Genomic DNA, 15,613 nt, shown 5'->3' on the forward strand with positions numbered 1-15,613 from the left:
TGTCACCATAATAACTTTTTATGGTAGTATTATTATTATCTCATTCTTCCAGACTATCTCTTGACTCTGGACTTGATGATAGAACCCATCCTGTGCACTTCTGAAGGGAAGGTTTGGACTGGTCCTGTTGCCACTTTCTTGGGGGTATTGAGCATTGTGTCATTCCAGGATCTCAGGGATAGCTCAAGCTAGGGACCTGCAAGCTTTCAGTGCTTCCAAAGTTGTCTGATTTAGGACAAAGGGTGATGTCTGCTCCCTTGGTCTGAGTCCTCCAAATTTCTGACCTGGGTTTGGGTTTGAGCAAAATGCCTGTACACTTTCCTTATTTGAAATTCAAGCAGACTGCTACTGGACTCAGTCACAATTAGCCAGCTGAAAAGCTAGACTAGTTCAGAGTAACTGAACTTCAGGCTCCCCTTTGGCATGGGATTCCTGACCTCTTTACTCTACTGAGAGCTTCACACTGGACTGGAAACTAGAACTGTTCCATTCTTGGGATCAGCACAGCTTCTGCTTGTTTCTGAACTTGCTCTTTTCTTGGTGCACAGCCTTGGGCTCACAACCAATCTTTACCTCAAAATTTGCCCCTTAGACATAGTCCCTTCTTCAATCCACCCTAGATCTGTGACCAAGAACTAAATATAGTGAATGACAGACCTGACAGTTGGCACCTTTTCCTGTACCTTTCATAAGATGATGGCCTTTTTTCTGGGTCTGTGACACTTTCTTACACATGGTACGTGTCCTGTCTCCATGTAGAATGTTCCACATGCCATTCCTAGCTTCCTCTTCCCAGTGTCCATGAACCTCTTGGTCTATCTTCCTGTGCCAACCCAGGTTAGAAAAATGACTCACCGGTTTTTGCTTAGATTTCCATGCAAGACAAGGCTAATTCCCTATTTTGACAAGATTACTGCCTTAATAATCTGCTCCAGCTCATTTTCTTCATCCATACTCATCCCAGGTTCTAAAGTAATCAATGGATATACTCTGATACTTTCCCATTAATCATAGAATTGCAACATCTCACTCATATTAATTAATAAATTAGCTATGAGCCCCACGTATATTATTAAATAAAAATATTTATTTTTATATCTAGTATAACATTAATTCTAATTACATAATACAATCGAATTATTTATAACATTTAAAGTAAATTTAATAACTATTATTTATTAATTATATTATTTGATTTGATACTTAATATGATATTAAATTTAAACTATATTATCAACAATAATAATTTTATTAAATAAATAATGTTGAATAAATTGAGGTTGTACAGTGTATATTTAATTTTTGTCTTTGTATCCCCAGCAGCTAGCTTAAGAGGTGTTTAAGAAATATTTGTTGATTAAGTGATTAATTTACTAGGGAATTGAGTCAACTCACATTTGGAGTACTGTCTCCAGTTGTGGACCCCTTATTTTAAGAAGAACATTGATGAACTGGAAAACAGTGGGCAGAAGAAGCCGCTCAGATTGTTGAATGGCCTCGTGATGTATTATATGACAGTGTTTTGAAGGAACTGGCTCCTTAGCATGGTGAAATTTAGACTTAGGGGCATGATAGCTGTCTTCAAGTGTTTTAAGAGCTGTTACAGAGAAGAGAATTACATTTGTTTTGCTTGGACCCAGAGAATATAATTAGAAGAAATGAGTAGAAGTTGAAGAAAGATGAAATTTATTTTATATGAGGAAAATTTTCCTAATAATTAGGGCTATATAAAAATAAAGAGGGCTGCCTCTGGAGATAGTGAGTTCCCTGACTCTGCCTTTACTCACACCATTCTCCACACCTGAAATGCCCCCTCATCTCATGCCCACTTGTTAATATCTTTCCTGTCTCTCAAGGTCAAGTTCAAATGTCTCAGATTTTTTTTTAAATACAAAATAGAACAATGATAAGGGTGTAAGGAAATCCCCCAATATAGGAAATGTGAGTCAAGAAAGCAAAGATCATTTCCATTTGGGAGAGCTCAGGAAAGGTTTCCCGGAGAAGGTGTCACTTAAATTAAACTTTGAAGGGCATGTCCTGACCCATGTTCTTCACATTGCTTCAGAGAAGTGCTCAGATACAGAAAAAGAGGCAAAAATGCAATATCACACAGTCAGACATTTCACAGAATCTCAGAGAACAAAGGGACCTCAGAGATCAGCCAGTCCAACACATACTTTTACAATATCCCTGACAAGAGATGTTGTCCTTCAGGATCCTCTTGAAGACCTTTGGTAGTGGGGAGCCTATCATTTCCCTAGATAACTCATTCTAATTTTCACTAGTTATAATTATTACAAAGTTTTCCTTTGTTCTAATTATTAGGAAGTTTTCTTACATGGAGTCGTACGCTGCCTCCTTACAACTTCTTCCTGATGGTTATTTTCTGCCTTCTGGGAACAAGCAGAACAAGGCTAATCTTTCTACCACATGATGGCCCTTGTTTGTGCATGTGTAAACACGGACACATCTGTGTGCAAGCTCACACTATATATAACACACCCACCCATGTACACATGCAGACGACACAGTAGAAATAGTATACAATGCATCTTCACAAATACATGTAAACGAACACAAATGAGCACATGCAGTGAGGATACACATTTGCCATGGCTGGGGGCAGGGCTGCTGTAGAGATTTGAAATGCAGCACAGCAATTTCTAAGGGGAGAGAAATGTTGTTATAGTGGCTCCTATGGAAACTTCCTGCCTTTCTTTCCAAAAGAATAGGCTGGGTCAGCTGCTGAAGCCTTCCTGGCAGGCTCCAGACAAAGCACTCGACTTTTCGGGAATATTAGCCATTTGTTTTTAACACCAGGAAACTTGTTCTCCTACCTTATATTCTGAGCAAGTCTTTTAAAGCTGAAGGGCCTAAGGGCAGTAGGTAAGGGTAAGAAGCTAGACGTGCCCCGTGCAGTAGGAAATCATGAACTTGAAGAATTTCCAGCTGCAACAACCTTAGCATATAAAATTTTAGAGCTAGGGACCTGAGAGCTCATTGAGCACGGCTCTCATTTTATAGATGAAGAAACTCCGGCGAAGAAAGGAAAAGTGACTTGAGCAAGGTCACATAACTAGTAAGGAAAAGAACCTAGAGTCACACCCAGGCCCATTGACTGAGAACTAGTGCTCTTCCCCCTATACCACCTGAAATGCTATTCCCCAAATAGTCCTCTAAGATCTTCTCCTGGTACTTAACCACTTGGAATTAGCACAGTAAGGGTCATCCATCAATTCTCCAGGGAGCAATCTGGTGCATAGAAGTGTCCCCTTTCTGCCCCACTTGGACAGGATCACGGGGTCTTCCTAAGCATACTGTTGTTCCATGTGATACCCTTGAATAAGGAGGACAATGTTGTGAGTCAATGGAAACCTGTGTGTGGGTACATTTGATCAAGGGCTTAGGGGCTGAGGTTCAGAAAAGGCAGGAATTACTGGGTTATTGCTGGGAAGACCCTGTTGACCAAATGGACTTCAGAAATTGTTTAGTCTAAATCCTTCATTTTACAATTAAAGAAACTGAGACTGAGAGATGAGCCCAAGGTAACAGAGGAAGCAACACAGTTTACTACTCAAACCCAAATCCTTTCATTCTAAATCTATAGTGGAATTCCTTCCATGTGTAATGGAGGCCTGGAATTGGAGCTCCATGCTCAGAGTAGGAACAGTATCTTCTACTATTCATTCCGTATGAAAAATGCTAAAACACACAAATGCACTGCTGCTAGAATTGTAAATTGGTCCAGTCATTTTAGAAAGCAGTTTAGAACTATACTCCCAAAAGTACTTGACTCCGCATACCATTAGACCAAACAATACCAACACTAGGCCCAAAGAGATCAAAGAAAGAGGAAAAAGACCCATTCGTACAAAATTATTTATGGCAGCTCTTTTTGTAGTAGCAAAGAACTGAACACTAAACTGTGTCCATCTAGTAGGGGAATGGTTAAACAAATTATGGTATATGGATGTAATGGAATACATTACATCAAATGGACAATTTCAGAGAAACCTGGGAAGTCCTGTGTAAACTAATACAGGGTGAAGTATGCAGAACCAAGAGGACTGTTTCTACAACAACATTATAAAGAAAAACAACTTTGAAAAGCTTGAGCTCTTTAGTCAATTCAATGACCAACTACAATTCTAGAGGACTGATGATGATGAAATATGCTGCCCACCTCATGAGAGAGAGGTGATAGGCTTAAAATGCAGAAGAAGACATATGTTTTCTTGGCCATAGCCAATGTAGGAATTTGTTTTAATTGACTATGTACATATTTGTTAAAATGGCTTTCTTTTTCTTTTTCTTTTCCTTGAGGTTGGGGGATGAGGTGGTGTTGGGGAGGATGGGGAATAATAGGTATAGGATAGAAAAAAAAAAGAAATAGAAAAGAAAAAGAGCCATTAAGACATTTTCTTATAGATGTGAGAACAGAATGAAGATAGAAAGAAGCACAGACAAGTAGAACAACCTTGAAAGCTACAGGTTAAAGTTATCATCTACTTAAAAAGAAAAGCAAGCTGTTTATGACAGAGATCAGAAGTTTCATATATGATCCTCTTTTTGTATTTTATATATGCATACAACATATATCTATTCTATATCTATATCTATCTAACTATCTATCTACATGAAAACACCCATTTCATTTGCTGTTTGTTCTGTTCAGAATAAATTAAAATATTAAAGAAGAAAAAGAGATTGGAGAGCCTGCTTCTGGAAAGTCCTGGTGACCTATAACAGAAGAGCCTCATTCCATGATTTAGAGCAAGCAGTGACATTCTGTAACTTGTTCCAGTATTCTAAACCCATGATGAAGAGATGGACTATTGATTGGCTGCTGAACAAGAAGTAGGGTGCATTCAAAAGGAATTAACTAGCCAAAGTGAAAGGAAGAACTAATTAGAGGACTGTTCTTCCTCATTCCTGCCTGGCTGTTACTCAGATGAGCAAGACAATGCTAAGGGGGTAAGGCCTTGGGGTCTCTCATCTAGATCCAATATGTGGTCCATAAATACAGGTCTCTATTCTTTGTCTTTTGGTGTGTGTTCTTTCCTAATTTTATGTGGAGGCATACTGGAGATAGTCACAACCCTTCAAGAAGTGAGTATGTTGAATCACTGGAGGTCTAAGAGCTGCAGTTCATGTCAGTATTAACCAGAAGCAAGATTGTCTCCTATTCCACCTCAGTTCTTGGGGAAGGTGAGTTCACACTAAATGCAGTTTTTGCAAAGCCTTTACCCCACATTAAATTTCAAATGCTGAGTTCTCTTCCCCTCTGTTACCACTGGGCTGAGTCAAGCTGGTCATTTGAGATTTTGCTCATCACCATCTGGCTTCTGCCAAATCTTAGTATGGATTCTAGCTCCCAGAGCTTTGGTGGTTCATGATTCTGACCTTTCAAAGCTCACGAAGTTGTTACTGTCTCTAGTACTCTGCTGAAGAATAGGGAAAAAAAAAAAACAAATGCAAAGATGCAAGGAGCAGAAAATTATCTTTGTGAGCTACATGGTGACCCCTGATGGGAAGGTCCAAGGCAGGGGTGGGGAACTTGTGGCCCAAGGCCACAAGTGGCCTTCTAGGTCCTTAAGTGTGGCCCTTTGACTAAATCCAAACTTCACAGAACAAATCCCCTTAATAAAAGGATTTGTTCTGTAAAACTTGGACTCAGTCGAAAAGCCACACCCCAGGGCCAAGGAGAATAAGGAAAACCTGTCTTCTCTATTTTGCTTTGACCAGTTAGAGGCTTTTGAATGCACCCCAGTTCTAGCTCAGCAGACAATTCATCACTTCACTTCATGGCTAGAAGACCAGAACCACTTAATAATAACAACAGCAGTAGCAACAGCAGCAGCTACAACTAGCATTTATATAATACTTTAAAGTTGGCAAAGAGCTTCTCACATAGTAACTCATTTGATCCTCCCAAGAACCCTGAGAGATAGGTGCCATTATTATCCTGGTTTTACAGATTAGGGAACTGACATATGGGTCATACATATTGCTCAGGGTCACACAGCTAGTTGATGTTGGAAGCAGGATTCAAACTTAGTTTTTCCTGATTCCAAGTCTCATGTCCTATCACTATGCCACCTAGTTAACTCAATAATGGAGTGTTTGTGTATGGTTCAAATTGAGGGGGAGGGAGACATTCAGGGATAGGAGAAAGCCCTTCCATTTTGCACATCATTATACCTATCTAGAAGGAGATTCACCAGCCTCTTCCACATGATCTGACAACACACAGAGAATGCTACATGTGCTCTGAGTATACAGCCCCACTATCTGAGCCTCCATTATGTAGGCATGAGTGACAGCCTGGAAATTCACAGAGGCAGGAGAAGACAAGATTAAATCATGGGGCGATGAGTACCGAAGGACCACTGCTATAGACCAGTTAAGGTCTTCCTGTCTCTTCCCCACCCTGTTCTCTGCTGTCAGAGTCATTTTTCTTTTTAAAAAATAAATTTTCTTGCTGTTTTTCACTTTTACAACACATATTTCCCCCTTGTATGCTTTCCCTTTTTTCCTCCCCAGAGCCATCTTATATATCCTATAAAAATTACTTTTTAAAAAGAAAGACCAGAAAAATCAGCAAACTGATCAGTACATTTAAAAAAAATCCGACAACACATTCATTGTTCTACATGCGTGGAAGGTCCCACCTCTGTAAAGAAATGGGGTGTTGTATCTTCTCATATCTCTTCTTTGGGACCATACTGAGTCTTTGTAATTTTGCAACATTATTTTAGGTTATTTTGTGGTTGTTTTCTATCCATTTACATTGTTTAGTCATTGTATATATTGTGTTTCTTGGCTCTGCTTACTACAATTTGTATCACTTCATTTAAGTTGTTCAATGTTTTATGTATTCATCATGTTTATAATTTCTCACAACATAATATTCCATTAACAACATTCCATTATATTTACATACTAATTTTTTTTTAGCTATTCTACAATGGATGGGCATCTACTCTGTTTCTAGTTCTTTACTACCACACATACACACACACACACACACACACACAGTACAATAAAGAGTTTAATATTTATTTGAGGCCTTTCTTTTCTATCAATGACTTCTTTTGGGTATATACCTAGTAGTGGAATCAAAGGTGATTTTGTTTTTTAAAGTGCAGGTATAATCATACCAAAAGCATGCTTCCCCGCCTTAATGAGCTCCCATGGCTCTCTAATAACCACTTTCAGGATCAGATATAATCTCCTCTGGTGTTCAAAGTGCTTCATAACCAGGCCCCTTTCTACCATTCCAGTCTCCTTGCCCTTTATTTCCCTCCTCAAATTCTATGATACAGGTTCACTGACATGCTTGCTGTTTGTTTCCCATGCCTAGAATGCTTTCATCCATTCACCTCTACTTCTCAGTTTCTCTGGCTTTCTTCAAGACTCAATTCAAATCCCATTCTCTTTTTTAATTTATTTTTAGTTTTCAACATTCACTTCCACAAGATTTTGAGTTCCAAATTTTCTCCCCATCTTATCTCTCCCTTCACCCCAAGATGGTGTGCATCCTGATTACCCCTTCCCCTAATCTACCCTCTTATCTATCTCCCCCTCTTCTCTTATCCCCTTCCCCTTCTATTTTCCTGTAGGGCAGGATAGATTTCTATCCCCCATCGCCTGTATGTCTTATTTCCCAGTTGCATGTAAAAACAATTTTTAACATTCGTTTTTAAAACTTTGAGTTCCAAATTCTCTCCCTCCCTCCCTCCCCACCCACTCTCATTGAGAAGACAAACAATTTGATATAGGTTATACATGTGCAGTCATGCAAAACACTTCCATGATAGTCATGTTTTGAACCATTAACTATATTTCCCTCCATCCTGTTCCAGCCCCCATTTATTCTCTCCTTTGACCCTGTCCCTCTTCAAAATTGTTTGCTTCTGATTACCCCCTCTCCCAGTCTGTCCTCCCCTCTATTATCTCCCCCTTATCCCCTTTCCCCCTTTTTTTTCTGTAGGGTAAGATAGTTTTCCAAACCCAATAGAGTGTGTATGCTATTCCTTCCTTAAGCCAAATCCAATGAGAGTAAGATTCACTCATTCCCTCTCACCTCCCCCCTCTTGTCCTCCACTATAAAAGCTCTTTCTTGCATACTGAGAAAGATCTCATGAGTTACAAATATCATCTTTCCATGTAGGAATGTAAATAGTTCAACTTAAATAAGTCCCTTATGATTTCTCTTTTCTGTTTACCTTTTCATGCTCTTGAGTTTCAGATTTGAAAGTCAAATTTTCTATTCAGCTCTTATCTTTTTATCAAAATGCTTGAAAGTCCTCTATTTCATTGAATGTCTATTTTTCTCCCGAAGGATTATACTCAGTTTTGTTGGATAGGTGATTTTTGGTTGTAATTCTAGCTCCTTTGACCTCCAGAATATCATATTCCAAGCCCTCTGGTCCTTTAATGTAGAAGCTTCTAAATCTTATGTTATCCTGATTGTGTTTCCATAATACTTGAATTGTTTCTTTCTGGCTGCTTGCAATATTTTCTCCTTGACCTGGGAACCCTAGAATTTGGCTATAATATTCCTAAGAGTTTTCCTTTTGGCATCTCTTTCAGGAGGTGATTGGTGGATTCCTTCAACTTCTATTTTACCCTCTAGTTTAAGAATATCAGGGCAGTTTTCCTTGCTAATTTCTTGAAAGATGATGTCTAGGCTCATTTTTTTTTGTCATGGATTTCAGGTAGTCCAATAATTTTTAAATTATCTCTCCTGGATCTATTTTCCAGGTCATTTGTTTTTCCAATCAGATATTTCACACTGTCTTCTATTTTTTTTCATTCTTTTGGTTTTGTTTTATAATTTCTTGATTTTTCATAGAGTCATTAGCTTCTATTTGCTTCATTCTAATTTTTAGGGAATTATTTTCTTCATTGAACTTTTGGACCTTATTTCCATTTGGACAATTCTGCTTTTTAAAGCATTCTTCTCATTGACTTTTTTGACCTTTTTTGACATTTGGGTAAGTCTATTTTTTTGAGGTGTTATTTTCTTCAGTATTTTTTTGAGTCTCCTTTAGCAAGCTATTGACTAGTTTTTCATGATTCTCTTGTATCACTCTCACTTCTTTTCCCAATTTTTCCTCTATGTCTCTTATTTGCTTTTCAAAATCCTTTTTGAGCTCTTCTATGGCTTAAGACTAATTGATATTTTTCTTGGAAGCTTTGTAGGAGCTTTGATTTTGTTGTCTTCTTCTGGTTGTATGTTTGATCTTCTCTGTCACCAAATTAAGATTTTATAGTCTTGAGTTTTTTCTGCTTTTTGCTCATGTTTTCAGCCAATTACTTGGCATTAAAGATAGGAGTCTGCCTCCAGTATGGAGAGTGTACTGACACATGCTTCAGGAGTTTTGTGCAGCTGTTTTTAGATAAACTTCTAGGGACCTGTAAATTTTCAGTTCTTCCAAGGTGGTATGATCAAGGGTGAGCTGTTTACTCATTTCCTGGCCTGTGTTCTGGTCTATGAGTGCCCACAAGCACTTCTTTCTGCCTTGGAACTGTGAGGAAGATTCCCTCTCCACCATGCCAGTGCTCCTCCTCACCCCAGTACCACCACCCAGGACTGTAACCCAGATCCAAGCAGGGGCAAAGCAAGAGAATCCTGCCTCAGCACCAGCAAAGAGATCTCTGATATCCCTCTCTGGTCAGCCACCATCTATGGGCCAAGAGCTCCAGAAACAGCCTCCACTGCTACCTGGGAGCTGTGCTAGGTCTGGGACTGGACCCCACTCCTCTCTGACCCAGGTCCAAGAGGCCTTTCCTACTGACCTTCTAAATTGTCTTTGGCATTAGTGGGTTGAGAAGTCTGGAAACTGCCCTAGCTGCCCATGATTCAGTCCCCTGAGGCCTGCTCTGGGTTTGCTGGGGCCCTGTCTTTGCAGGAGTTCTCTCCCAGTCTGGTGCAACAGACCTTTCCCATCAACCATCCAGGTTGTGTTGGGCTGGAAATTTGTTTCACTGTCTTTTTGTGGGTTCTGCTGCTCTAGAATTTGTTTAGAGTAATTTTTAATAGGTATTTGGAGGGGTTTGGGGGACAGCTCAAGCAAGTCATTGCTTTTACTTGGTCATCTTGGTTCTACCCCACCCCCAATCCCACTTTCTGCAGGAGGCCTTTTCCTGGGTCCTTCACATTCTCCTTCTCCTCTGAGATGACTTTCCATCTAGTCTACATCCATCTTGACAAATCTAACTATTTTCATACTGTCTCCTCCATTGGAATATATACCCCTTGAGGGCAGGAACTGTTTGTCTTTGTTTGTATACCCAGCACTTCACACAGTGCCTAGCACATAGCTAGTGCCTAATAAATTTGTTGATTGATTGCGATAGACTAGGTGAAGCAGGTAGTTTTAAGCTAATTAAGGATGGTCACCAATCAGAGCACAGTTTTTGTATTTTATCCTGTAAGCAAAGAAGAGCGGTGAATGTCTTTGGGCAGAAGAGTCATGTGATGAAGGCTGTGTCTTAGGAAGACTACTTTAGCAGCCACGTGAAGGACAGAATGGAGAGGGGAAATGCTAGAGACAGGGAAGGAAGTTAAGAGAACATTAAGATAGTCCAGATGAAGGATAATGAGGGCTCAAAGGAGGATTGGGGCAGTGGAAGTAGAGAGAAGGGATAGGTTTTCAGTCTTCAATAATCTTCCATTAAAATACAAGTATTCCTAATAGAGTAACTTAAATCATTAAAATTATATTCTATATAGTTTTTGAGCTGGAAGGGAACTTAGATTAAATGTTCTCTATTTCACACATGAAAGAACTAAGGTTCCAAAAGAGAAAGTGCGTTTTGTTCAATATCACAAAGAAAGGTAACAGTAAGAGAGAGCTGGAACCTGTCTTCTGACTCCCAGGCTATTATCTATACCAAGACATCTCCCATTATTTATCACATTTACCCTAATTCAAGGTCAGTCCTTTGTTATTTGTTACATTTAGAAACTTTCATCTGTTTATATTGTAATTTACTACTCTTGTTGCTTTCTGTTTTATCAAATGTATTGTATTTAGCAATTGGTATTTAGCAAGTTTATTATATAGTCATTCATCACATGTTGCGTGACCACTTATTATGTTGATATATTGTTGTTTTGTGTTTCAGACACTGTGTTTAGTGGCCCTCCAATTCTGTATAATTTGAGTAGAATAAAATGTTAGAAGTACAAGATAACTCAGATTACAGATAGATTACTACAAATCAGAACCTGGAATGTTGAACTGAAAGGACACTTAAAACATGGACCATAAACCTCCTAGTTGATTCTTCCTGCTCCCTTATTCCTCAAGTCTGACTTCTTGAATGAATGAATGAATGAATGGGTGGATAGATAGATGGATGAAAGAAAAGGCATTTATTAAGTGCTTACTATGCACAAGACATGGTGCACGGTTTAGAACACAAACACAAAATTAAAACAGTCTTTACATTAAAAAGGTTACATTCTTTAAATTTTTTTAAATTTTCAGTTCCAAATTCTATCCCTCTCTCCACCCTTCCCCTATCCATCAAGAAGGCAAGAAATACGATATTCACTATACATAAGAAGTCATGCAAAACATATTTCCACATTAGCCATGTTACAAAAACAAGCAAGAAAAATAAATTGAAAAAAATATGCTTCAATCTACACTCAGAGTTAATCAGTTCTCTCTTTGGGGGTGGATAGCATTTTTCATCATGAGTCCTTTGGAATTGTGGATCATTATATTGATTAGAGTAGCTAAGTATTTCATAATTGATTATCATTACAATATTGCTGTTGCTGTCTACATTGTTCTTCTTGTTCATCTCATTTTACTTTGTTTCAGCTTATATGGGTCTTCCCAGGTTATTTTTAGCCATCCTATTCTCTATTTCTTATAACAATAATATGCCATCACAAATATATACCATAATTTGTTCAGTTATCACTTAATTGAGGGGCATCTCCTTAGTTTCCAATTCTTTGCCATCACAAAAAAGAGCTGATATAAATTTTTTGTACATGTGAGTCCTTTTCCTTTTATCTCTTTGGGGTATAGACCTAGTAATGGTATTGCTGGGTCAAAAGGCATGCAGTTTTATAGTCCTTTGACCATAGTTCCAAATTATTCTCCATAATAGTTGGACCAGTTTATAGTTCCTCCAATTCCTCCAACTGTCCATTAGTGTACCTATTTTTTTTCCATACCCCTTACAGCATTTGTCATTTTTCTTTTCTGTCATGTTAACCAATCTGATAGGTGAGAGGTAGTACAAAGGGATTACATTCTAATAGGGGAAGATAATACATAGAGAGAAATACTTGCCAGGGAGGTAGGTGACTTTTGTTCTGGAAAGTTAGGAATGATGAATAGAGTTATAGAACCATTGATTGATACATGCTGTCCAGGAATGATAACGTTGATTTGATAATTGCTCCCAGAGCAAGAAATTGAAAATGGGGTAGAGGGAGAGAGAAAATCGGGGAATCTAGTCCTTTCTTTTCACTCACAAAAAGCACCATCTTAATTCAGGTACTTATTACCTCTTGCCTTTATCACTGTATTGTAGTAACTCCAAACTGGACCCCCTAGCCTCTAATCCTTCCCCCAAACAATGACAAAATAATATTCCTAAGTCCCAAGTCTGACATTGTCATTGCCTTCCTTACACCCTTATCCCTCACCAAAGAAAAACATCAGTGGCTCCCTATCACCCACAGAAGAAAATAGTCCCTCTCATGTACTCTATGATCTCACCAAAATAGATACTGATAATTGTCCTCTGAGCTTGACCTACTTTCTCCTGCCTCCACACATCCATGCAGGCTGATGGCCAAGTCTAGAATTCAGTTGCTCTTCATCTTTGCTTTTCAGATTCTCTTCCTTTGGGGCTCAGCTCTCGGCCATCTCCCTTCAGCATCCCAGCTGAAAATGCCCTCTCACTCCTCAAATTTTCCTAAAACACTTTGTCTATGTCTCTCCTTTGCCCCATTATACTCAACTTAGTGTTATATTTAGCTCAACACCTGCCCTATCTTTTCCCTCCTGCCCTCATTACCCAGCTTAATATGAGCTCTTTGAGGGCAGAATGTATCTTTTTAAAATTTTGAGTCTCTATTTGAAGACGGAAGGGACCTTAGACGTCACTGACTGCCACTCTCTCATATTATAAGTGAGCCAACAGGTCTAGAGAGGGGAAAAAGCTTTCCAGAACAATCCAATAAGAATTTATTAATCACATACTGCATGCAGAGCCCTAAGTGAGGCACTGGGGGATACAAAGCAAGATGAAAAAGTCCTTTCACTCATAGAGCTTATATTCTATTTGGGGGATACGGACAAGTATGCACAAGATCATTTAAGGAGGAAGAAAATGCTAACTAGAGAGTTAAGGAAAGACTTCTTGGAGGAGATGGTACATGGGCTGAGCCTTGAATGTAGCTAGAGATTCTCAGAACTAGAGGTGAGGAGGGACATGGGGAGTGCACAAAGGCATGGAGAATGAAGAAATAATGCCAAGTTTAGGGAAGAATAAGTAGGTTAGTTTGATTTGAATGCAGGATGCCCAAAGGGGAGTACGTGCAATAAGCCTGGAAAGATAGGATGGGTCTAGATTATGAAGTGCTTTCAATGCCAAAATGAAGGGTTCATATTTTATAGGCTATAGGGAGCTATTGATGGTTCTAGTCCAAGGTCAAACAATGAATAAATGGCAGATCAAAGGTCTCCTACTTTGGCCATTGTTCTTTCCATTGACCACATTTCCTCTTTTCTTGTCTCATCACCTGGCTCACAAAGAACCATAGCCTGATTTTTGTACCTCAGCTGCATATGTATGTTTTACATTTAATCTTCCCTATTCCTTACTCCTTCACTAACTCTAAGTCCACCCTACCCTGTCTTCCCTCTCACCACTCTCCATCTGAAATTTACCCTTTTGATTTGGAGCCAAAGCCAGGCGGATGACATTTACAAATACTGATTCTCTGGTTCACTGGCCCCTCAAATCACAAACACATTTGTTTCCCCAGCCTTCCTTTCCTTTTCTCTCTTCTCTCTCTTTCCTCCTCTTACTTGCTCCTTCCCCTCCCTCTCTAACTCCTCTTCTCCCTCAACCCTGTTGTTAAGGCAGAGGCCCCACCTCTTGATTGGGAATTGAGCTAGTATCTGGGAGAAACCTTGAATAGCCAGTTTGAGGAAGCCAGGGCCTCTCTGAGGAACAATTCAATATTCCTTTTTATGGTCTTTGGCTTGGAGTAGAGTGGAGAGTTTACTCAGTCTGAATTAACTAATGGATTCCAGAGTGTTCTTTAGCACTGAGGGGAAAGATATGAGTTTGCCCCAATAGCCAAGTCCTTTGGACAAGCCTTATAAACAAATTTCCACCCAAACCCAAACCTTCCCCAGCCTGGCCCAGAGCTATGCCACATTTCCAATGCAATAACCAAGACCTTGCTTTTTTAACCCTTGGTAACCAATTACCTCAATCCTTTACTTGACAGTTACAAAGTACTTTCCCAGCTGTTTTCTCCTTAGAGCCTCTCAACACTACCATGAGGAAGCAGTACTGTACTACTAGTACTGTATGTAGCCCTCCTTTTACAGAGAAGCAACTTTGAGCCTGGAAAGGGGAAGTACTTACCCGAGGTCACACAAGGGGTCACTGACAGAGCCTGGTCTTGAAGCCAATTGTGATTGCAAATTCAGTGCTCTTTTTACCACAACATAGCTACCTCCTTCCACTGCATTTCACTGCCTGATATGTAATAGGAAAAGGTAGTCAAAGGACCCTGTGGACTCAAAAGACTTTTATTCCAGTATTGGCTCTAACACCACATCTAACACTGGTTATGATTTCATTCTGTTGAGACTTAGTTTCCTCATCTATAAAATGAGGGATAATACTTGAACTACCTACTCCCCTGCACCAGGTTATTTTGAGAAAAATTCATCCTTAAAGCACCATGGAATTGAATGCCATTATAATCCAATGATGGTTATTATTGTTAGTTAGAAATGATTGTTATTTTATATCCAATCTTCCCTTTCCCTTTTTCTGTTTACTCATAGTCTCTGCTTTCAGTCTATGTACTAAAAATCAATAAAATGATGATACTTGTAAAACTATTCTAAAGCTCAACCAAAAAGGGTGTTATTTTTCATTGTTGATGATGATTGAGGTGGTGGTGGTGGTAGTAGTGGTAGTGATGATGGTGGTGGTGGTAGTGATGGTGGTGGTGGTGGTGGTGGTGGTGTTGATGATAATGATGACAATGATGATAATAGATCTACCTGAAGTACTGCCTAGAGACAAGAGCGTAGACTAGATGACTTCTGGAAGCTCTTTTTAATACCCAAATCATATGATTTTAGAGTTGGAAGGTACTTTTAAGGCAACAGATCTTTAAAACATAGTTTTAGAGGTAGAAGGGCCCTTGGGAGTCTAACCATTTCATTTTACAGATGAAGAGGCAGAGATCCAGGAAAGCAAAGTGATTTTTCCACAGAATGACACAGGTAATAAATGACAGAGTCAAAGTTTGGACTCCTGATCTTCTGACTCCAAATCTAGTGTTCTTTCTACTCTGCCTCATTGCCTCAGATTTAATAATTCT

Source organism: Vombatus ursinus, unplaced genomic scaffold, assembly GCF_900497805.2.
Source record: "Vombatus ursinus unplaced genomic scaffold, bare-nosed wombat genome assembly UNPS02014786.1, whole genome shotgun sequence".
NCBI classification, from domain to species: domain Eukaryota; kingdom Metazoa; phylum Chordata; class Mammalia; order Diprotodontia; family Vombatidae; genus Vombatus; species Vombatus ursinus.